General features: G+C 35.1%; 1 pseudogene across 1 annotated transcript; it reads left to right on the top strand.

Annotated features, from left to right (window-relative positions):
* The first annotated feature begins 562 nt into the window (after positions 1-562).
* Positions 563-3,846, top strand: LOC149580297 (transcription termination factor MTERF4, chloroplastic pseudogene; annotated as a pseudogene). Its single transcript, XR_016353484.1, has one exon. The product of XR_016353484.1 is annotated as a transcription termination factor MTERF4, chloroplastic pseudogene (transcript).
* Positions 3,847-6,663: the final 2,817 nt, after the last annotated feature.

Genomic DNA, 6,663 nt, shown 5'->3' with positions numbered 1-6,663 from the left:
TGTACAGTTGACCAATTTTCAAAAGATCAAAAACATTAAGGACTTTTTTGAAAATTTCAACGTTTGATCTTCATGATCTGCATAGTTTGTAGTCAAAAACATTAAGGACTTTTTTGAAAATTTCAACGTTTGATCTTCATGATCTGCATAGTTTGTAGTCAAAAACAACAACAACAAAAAGAAAAAAATCACTTCATTTTCGTGAATATGAAAAGAAAAAAAATGACTTTGTTTTATCTTTGGTAATAGCAAATATGTTCTCTCTCAATAAAAGGAAGCCTTCTATGAAATTTGTTCACATTCAAGCTGGTCAATGAATATTACTCACCAAAAACTACATTTTTACTTGTTTTTTCATCAATATCTAATACATATAAAAATTAAAAATTAAATTTTTTGTCGGCATACATATTAATTAAAATTTTATTTAATAAATTAAAAAAATTATAAACATCAAAATTTCGAATTACATGCCAAACGATATTAAAATCATCGTATTCATTCAAAGGGAAGGCCAAAGTGCTCCTTATCAGTTATAGTCCAAATATAAAATTTTATCAATTAAATTAAGGTGTGTCAATAAAGACGATACGTTTGATACCGCAATGAATTTTCTGGCCTCCTTTTGCTTGAATTAGAGGGACTGTATTTGAAGTGCTTCATATGGAAACCTGATCATTCGTGGCAACGGCAGCATCTCGCACATTACGGCCACGCCGGTAGTTTGAACTTTTTATTGCATTCGTGACGTTTCAAAAGTCTATTCTATTCTGTTAGCAGTGCAGTAAAGGCTAATATTTATGGCCGTCTAGGTTTCTTTGGTTTCTTCAAGAAATTTATAGGATGTTAGATTCATTCTGTTGGATATAGGATTCAGTTTATGGTCATGGATGTTTAGAGTTAGGACTGCTATTGAGCTTTGTGAAGGAACGGCGTCAGTAATTTACAATGGAATTATAATATCACAGCGGGTCGTTTTACTGCCAGTCTTATCATATCAGTTTAGAACATGTTCCTTATATTCAAGCCTTTAAACGGTTGATTTCGTGTGAGAAATACGGTTCCCACTCAAACCCACATGAGAAAAATGTAGCCTACTTGGACGCATGTCAAAAAAAATTGTCTTTTCTCTATACCCTTATCGTATTTTAGGGCGATAAACATGACAGTGAGGTTAAATCCTCGTGAAGATAATCGTATTTTGCCAATTTGCCAGTCGATTTTCATTGCTGACATGGTTAAAGAGAGATTGTTTAAAGAGATTAGTATGAAACCAGTGCTTTTGAAAAGTTACCTTTCAAAAATTTGGATGGAATCTTTTAAAGCAACAATAGAAGATTTAATCGAGGCAAGCAAGCAAAACCTGATTGAGATTAACTCAGGTTTAAGAAGGCTTCCTGCAAGAACAATACTCGCAAAGTCAAAGCCGCAAAGCTCAATTTCTATATTTTCATGCGTGGGAGAAGTTTCCACATGGGCAATTCCTGCACAGTTAACTAAAAAAAGCTCGAATGAGATTTACCCTAGTTTCAGGGGAGTCCACACAAGTGCAATTTCTACTAATGTAAATCCACGAGGGCCATCTGAGATGCAGTCAGGTTTAGGGGAAGTTCGAACAAGGATGATTTCTGCAAAGTTGAACCAAGAACGATCAACTGAGATTAACCGCATTCCCCTTTATAGAAACTACATATTTGCAAGTAAGAAATCCTTTATCGGGATGGTCCCACCGGGATCATGTATGATCCAGCAGGCAAGGGCTATTTCAACAGTGCCCCAAAAGGCATTTGCGATGGCATCAAACTTACCTCCAGAGTATCAAATGCCTACAGTGACATGGGGTGCAGCGCTGGGGGAAAAGGATAAGCTTGCTTCACAATCAATGATTTTTTATTACTTGAGAAGTTTGGGGATTGTGCCTGACGAGCTGGAAGAGGTGGAGCTTCCATCAACAGTTGGTATTATGAAAGAAAGGGTTGAATTTCTGCAGGGAATGGGGCTCAGTATTAAGGATATCAACGAATATCCTCTCATGCTTGGATGTAGCGTGAGGAAGAACTTGATGCCTGTCCTGGATTTTTTGTATACATTTGGTATTGAGAAACAGGATCTTCCAGTTTTGCTTAGAAGATACCCTCGATTGTTGCACGCTAGTGTTGTTGTAGAGTTGGTTCCCATTGTTAAGTATTTAAGAGGGCTTGATATTGAGAAGACTGACATTCCTATTGTGTTGAGGAAGTATCCTGAGGTTTTGGGATTCAAACTTGAGGGTACAATGAGTACTTCTGTGGCTTACTTAGTCAATATTGGAGTAAGCCCAAGGGATATTGGGCCTATGCTGACAGAATATCCTCAGATATTGGGCATGCGAGTTGGGACGATAATCAAACCATTTGTTGATTATCTTATGAGTCTGGGGTTCCCTAAACAAATCATAACTAGAATGATTGAGAAAAGACCAAATACTCTTGGATATGATTTGGAGGAAACAATAAAACCAAATGTAGAGCACCTCCTTAGCGTTGGTGTAAGGCATGAGGCTCTTGCTTCTGTAATTGCACAGTATCCACACATTTTGGGACTTCCTCTGAAGCCAAAATTGGACTTGCTACTGCGATTTTTCAAGTCTAATGCCAAGGTTGGTCCTGAAGATTTTGGTAGATTGTTAGAGAAAATGCCACAGATTGTTAGTCTTTGTCCAGCTGAACTTGTAAGGCCTCTATATTTTTTAAAGGGACGAGGTTTTGCAGTTGAAGATGTAACAAAAATGGTTGTTGCTTGTCCTCAGTTACTTGCCCTTGATGTGGAAACCATGAAACTCAGCTTCTATTATTATAAGACTGAAATTAAGAGGTGTTTGCAGGAGCTTGTAGAGTTTCCAGAATACTTTACTTACAGCTTGGAATGGAGAATCAAACCTCGTTTTCGAACAATATCAAGCAAGGGCATAAAATGTAGCCTAGCATGGTTTCTTAACTGTAGTGATAAAAATTTTGAAGAAAGGATGGAGGATTTGGATATTGAAATCGATGAAAGAGGACCATCTTTCAGTATGGGTGGAGTGTTGCAGTTACCTGGGGATGGAAATGATTCTACAGCAGAATTTGAAGATAGCGAGGATGAAATGTCATACATAAGTACAGGCTCTTTCAATAAAAAATAGCTTGCTTTCTGTCAAGATCCAACTCCCTCTTTTGCATGTTTTGCTTGTTCCTTTTCAAAGTTTTCTCGAATGCTGGCCAAATTCTATGAGATGTTTTGAATTTTAAGATAAGATGGCTGCAGATTATTCTTATGTTGTGGAAGAACATCTTTAAAAGGCTTTTATAATGTCCCCCTGAGTTTTGTCTTCTAAAAACACTCGTGATCAGGTTTCAAGTGATAAGACAGTTCTGAGAATTCAAGTGAATGACCTTATTCTTCAGTTCTTAAAAATTAAATCTATAAATTGCCTTGTTAATTAATTATTACTAGTCATCTGTAAAGTTTAGCTTTTGATGCTAGAGTCTGTGACAGAGCCTTGGAGCAAAACGTAAAAAGGTTTAGAGAAGATTAAAGGCTGCAGAAAGGTTTCTGAGTCTGTGGATCTCTTTTCGGATTACAGCAGGACAAGCATCTAACATACAATTACAAACATATAAACAAGTGAAGCTCAATCCCGTGCAAGTTGATCAATAATGCCAGGTACAACTGAAACCAAAGACTTGCATCAAGTATTTACCAACAACATTCAAAGGTATGAGTTGCCAAAATGATAATCATAAGGCAACAAAATCGGATATTTGTAATTTTTTAAGGTATGCATGAGTTACCGAAATGATAATCATGAGGCAGCTTAATAGGATATTTGTAATTTTATGTAGTAAATTTTTTAAGCTTAGCTTTCAAAAGTAAATGCTTATGACAGTGTAATAGATAGAATGTTTTTGGTTGAACATTACTGTTCACCAATTTTTTGAGCACAAGAGCTATTAAAATGCAGCCTATAATATCATTGCACGTTCTACTATTTAATGTTGGATGTAACAAGCCTCCACAAATTTATTGAAACTGTATTTACTCATACAGTCTTGTAACCATTTAGATAATTTTTTCCCCAAACATTGTTGGTAGATCACTTGCAATTGACAAGGCTCACACCTAAGATAGCTGTCACTGCTAATGTTCCATTTTTAGGTTTCTTTACAACAAGGCTTCAAAGACTGAAGTTAATGATGTTGTCTTCATAATGTACTATAACCTCAAGATCTTAATATTTTATGCATGGCATTATATTCTTCTATGATGTATACTGTTATTATGTATACAGTCTTGTAACCATTTAGATAATTTTTTCCCCAAACATGGTTGGCAGATCACTTGCAATTGACAAGGCTCACACCTAAGATAGCTGTCACTGCTAATGTTCCATTTTTAGGTTTCTTTACAACAAGGCTTCAAAGACTGAAGTTAATGATGTCTTCATAATGTACTATATAACCTTAAGATCTTAATATTTTATGCACGACATTGTATTCTTCTATGATGTATACTGTTATTTTTGTGTTGCTTTCTTTTAGAACTAGAAGCTTTTGCGTCTTACATCCTCGGTTTTAATAATTTTGGAGTATTTGTCAATTCACATGTCCAAGTCATATGTAGTTATTATTAAAATTCTGAAGATATTGAAAAATTTAGACATTTTTTTTTAATTTAGTTGTCCAATGTTTTTATTGACCTGGGTTTCTACTTCAAGGTCGGAGCTTGGATTTATCCCAACCAGTAAGGGTAGTGTCATTCTGCCATTTGATGGCACCCAATTCAAGTAGTCTACAATAAAACAATTTGACAGAAGCCGACTACACAACTTATATTGAGGATTTCAATGCAAGTGAGTTCAGGGTAATTAGGGACTCATGGAGTCAGTTTTTTTTGGCTTCTCATGCTCAGAATGGATTCAGTATGTTTGCAATGAGATCAGTGAATCATCAATTGTGATCATAGTTACAAGTCTTTAACGAGCCTTAAGAATTTTTGCCAAATATTGTTTTCTTAAGAGTTTGAATCTGTCACTGTTAGGTTACATTAACCCTAATTCTTGTGATGCAAATCCTATTTCTAGCCTTTGTTCTTTGAATGTCATGATAGATGTTGTATTTATTCCAACATTAGTCCAAATGCATTGACAATGGATATGAGCACCAATTTTATTATTGATCATGATTTAGATTATATAGCAATATTGATTTTGAAGATGTTTAAAGTCTGGTTTTAGAGCCTAACAGTTGTAGCTTATGGAGACCATCATTCTTTAAATATTGTAGCAGTTGTAGCTTATGGAGACCATCATTGTTTAAATATTGTTCTCTATTTTTTGGCTTCAAAATTTGAAATACTATGAGCATGTGCATTAAAATATTTTAATATTGTTTAATGTAACTGACTGGGACCAACTTAGTTGTCCAAAACGTTGAGCATAAAACTTTTACAGTTATTTCCCAAATCATTTTTGGTAACACTGACTGTGGAGGGATCAAATCTTTAAGATCATTATGGTATTCTGTTTTTGTGATTATGCAGAATTTGAATGTTACATAGCTTTGAAATTTTCCAAACCTACTTGAAATTTCCGATTAGATTGAACCTCTAATCTTCTTAAATGTATTGAACTTTACAAATATTGTTACCATGATCACTGTTATGAAAAAAACAATTTAGGGGAGATAATTATGCATATGGGCTGGAACAATTTGTTTGACCATCAGAAAACTATTATACAATATTTCAGTCACTATTCTCTCCATGCTATCATTTTCCATTGTGAATTTGTATGTTTTAAGGCTTACATACCTACCCCTACAGGCATTTACACAAATTGGGATGATAGCAGATGTTGTAACACTTTTACATTTCAATTGTTGTTAGTGCACAGCATGTGGAAATGCTTCAAAAGCATATTTTTTAAGGCAGAAACAGATGGGCAAATAGCAGTGTTGATTTCCTATTATGATCTCAGTTATGTGGATCTTGAAAGACCAATGAACTGAGTTTTAACAAGTGTTTTTCTGAAGTTACGGGAAGAGGAAACATGGACGCTTTTAAGGGTGGCAAAAATATTGATGAACTTTGGGGACTGTAGGGAGATGTTGAGGGTGCAGTTATTTAAAAACTTAAATCAATTCAAGTATTAAGTAAATCCTGTATATTAAAGCTGTAATGACAAGTCTCTTCAGGCTTTTCCTGTTTTTATGCTCTTAATAGAGAAGGCTGTTTGATTCTAAAATAGGGAAACATTTATTTTGAGCCCACAGGTTCCCAGGACATCACCCATAATTTTGGGGTCACATATTTTGTTAATTTTTGAACTATCTTATGCTTAGGTTGTCAGGCATATACAGTAGTGTGCTTTGTGGGGTGCTCAGGTGGACATGTTAGTCAAGTTTGATATCTATTGTCAGTTGATTCTTTGCTGATTTGCTTGCTAGAATTATTTTTCTCTTATGGCACAACTACCAAAAACTGTTGTAAGGTTGAAGGACACTGAATTATTTGAGGTGCTTTTCAGTTTTTAGCTTAGAAGGTCATATCTATACAATGAAATGCACAGGCGGGTACCACTATTGGCATGACAAAGTTTGTTATCTTCTGCCAATTCGTTGTTTGGGGAGGAGAGAGCAAAAATGA

This window comes from Cupressus sempervirens, chromosome 1 (assembly GCF_028749045.1).
Source record: "Cupressus sempervirens isolate cs-2001-9-10 chromosome 1, ASM2874904v1, whole genome shotgun sequence".
Taxonomy (NCBI): Eukaryota; Viridiplantae; Streptophyta; class Pinopsida; order Cupressales; family Cupressaceae; genus Cupressus; species Cupressus sempervirens.
The sequence above is the reverse complement of the archived record's forward strand: the minus strand, read 5'-3'. Positions and strand labels throughout refer to the sequence as shown.